The following is a 2745-nucleotide window of genomic DNA, read 5'->3' on the forward strand; positions in this document are numbered from 1 at the left end:
AGACAATGCAAACAGGCATCAAAGACACAAGATGAACATCACTGGAAAACCACAACTACGTCATTGTTCTTCCTATTACTTTTACCTCAGCCATTACGATAAAGGTTTGTGAAGCCTGGAAAAGAATTCATCACCTGGATAAAATACTGTGCTGAAGTCAGTGAGGAGTCTGACAACGTTGTGTACCGCCATGCCATGGAGAAAAATGGAAACAGGCTGTGACATGCCTGCCCTGTCCTTTGAATGTACCTGAAAATGAAGAAAACGTGTAAAACTGCACCCTGACTTCCAGTCAACACAGTGAAGTCTAGGTTTGCTATCTTATCGTGATACAGGTGTCTATAATAAAAGGGAGCTGGACCCTGTAATCACAGGGTACCCAGTGGTTCTGAGTCCTGCAACAGCTGTCAGTCAGTAGTGTGAGGGTGTGTGGAGTGCGGGAGCGTCTGGTTCATTAAGTTATTTGGTTGTGATCTACTCCCTATAAAAGAAATAACAAGTAATGAGGAAAGTGATAAATTAACCACACAGACACACAAACTTTAATGAGGAAGTCACAACAGAGATGATAATGAGGACCCAGAATGCTTCAGCCACTGATTGATGGGCCATTAAAGGAACTACTCAGGCAGAGCCTTCAAGAATGTCAACCTGAACGATAAATTTTAACTGATACGAAGGGGGAAACATGATTAATGTGAGTATTATGGGAAACCTGAGACTGCTTGGGATATGGGCTATCAGAAGAGGCTTGTGGCCTTACATAAAAATGGCTATGGGATGTTTAGGGGAAGGGCCAAAGGGTCTGAAGAAAAGGGGAAGGATCACTGTGGTTCAGAGGGGAACCAGTGTGGGAAAACGGTGCCAGCAACTGGAAAGACCAGCCTGCAAAAGGCATCTGTGTGCCAACGACCAGAGGAGACCACAGGTCTTAGGGCTTGTGCGTCTAGATACTAGCACATGGAGGGACAAGCGTGCAAGAGTGTGTGTTTGCCAGTAGCTGGAGGGACTGTGGGCCGCAGGGCTTGTAGTGCTAAACACCAGTGACTGGAGGGACTGGTGTGTGTATGTTGTGTGTGTGTTGAAAGGTCCAAGTGCCAGCAACTGGAGAGGAGGCCTTGGGCACCAGGTCTGTAGGTCTGGGTGGCAGCAACTGGAGGGATTGTGTTGTATGTGGGTGTGTAAGAGGTCTAAGTGCTGGCAACTGCAGAGACCTGGGTGCGTTTATATTTGTTCAGTGAATGTAATCCTCTCTGTGTGTGTATGTATGCATAATTCACTAGCAAACTTCAAGCTGGACTAGCTGATGAGTTGAAGGAAACATTTCCACATCTGGAGGACTCCGTCTGAGCCAGTGGTTGGGGTAAGGGAGCCCAGGGTCCAGGCATGGGTATTAGGCAGACTGAGAGCCCGTGCTAGAATTCAAGGGATCTGTGATTGTGGGAGTGCTTATGCGAGGAGTCTGTGAGTGTGTGCAGTGTACGCTGGCAAGAGTCACGTTGCTCTATCTGGCAAGTAAGAGGGGACTTAAACAGGTATAGAGGCCGTGATAACATTCAAGGGGGCTGTGAATGTGTTTATGGGTTGGAGAATGAGGGCACACATGTTTTCCCCAAAGAACCTCCATTCCGATTGTCTGGAAGGGAGGAAGAGGACAACACTCAGCACTTGTGTAAGTTTGGGTGGTGTTGTAGGTGGGCTGTGTATGTGTTTATGGGTTGGAGAATGAGGGCACACATGTTTTCCCCAAAGAACCTCCATTCCAGTTGTCTGGAAGGGAGGAAGAGGACAGCACTCGGCACTTGTGTAAGTTTGGGTGGTGTTGTAGGTGGGCTGTGTATGTGTTTATGGGTTGGAGAATGAGGGCACACATGTTTTCCCCAAAGAACCTCCATTCCAATCATCTGGAAGGGAGGAAGAGGACAGCACTCGGCACTTGTGTAAGTTTGGGTGGTGTTGTAGGTGGGCTGCGCTGCCCACGCTGCTCAGTGCGTGTGCGAGACAGTCTGTGCAGCCATCTGTATCAGGGACCGGTGTTGGGGGGGGTGTTGGGGTGTGTGTGAGAGTGTGTCTCTTGCATACACACCCAGCCTTGCTGCAGGCCAGACCTGCAAGCAAGAAGAGCAGCAGCTGTTCTCCATCCCTGGGACGGGGACGGAGAGATCCCCTGGGACCGATCCTGGCTGGGCACGTCAGCTGGGGAGGAGGGATCCCGGCTTGGCTGGATTTCGTGTCTTCCTCAACACCCTTGATAAAGGAGAGCTACAGTTCAGTGGGATCTGGAGAACAGAGAAGGCATGGAAACAGGAGAAGGGCCAGAGGAAGCAGGGTGTGCTTCCCCGCGGACAGTTTGCAGAGGAAGACGGCAGTCACCACGGGCACAGATCATCACATTTGCAGTGGTTTGGAGGGGGAGGAGCTGCAAGAGACAGCAGTGCCAGTAACACAAATGTCAGGTCACACCAGATGGTTGGGAGACTGGTATGTGAATATATTCACATTTAAAGGTCAGCAGCTACTTTGATTCCCTGGAATGGATGTTGACGATCATAACATTTGTCGTGCGATTTACCCTAACTCTGGGCAAGAGCAGTTCAAATGTACAGAAATTGGATGAGGGAACTAGTCTTCCTCTGAATGCTACTGCACAGCACAAAGCAACAAAATGTGTATGCTTCTGTACTGACATTACATGTGTAGTCCTCCTCTGATTAATATTCTCTGCAATATAGTTATATTTAAAGC

Source organism: Leptosomus discolor, chromosome 13 (genome assembly GCF_034619465.1).
Source record: "Leptosomus discolor isolate bLepDis1 chromosome 13, bLepDis1.hap2, whole genome shotgun sequence".
NCBI lineage: Eukaryota > Metazoa > Chordata > Aves > Leptosomiformes > Leptosomidae > Leptosomus > Leptosomus discolor.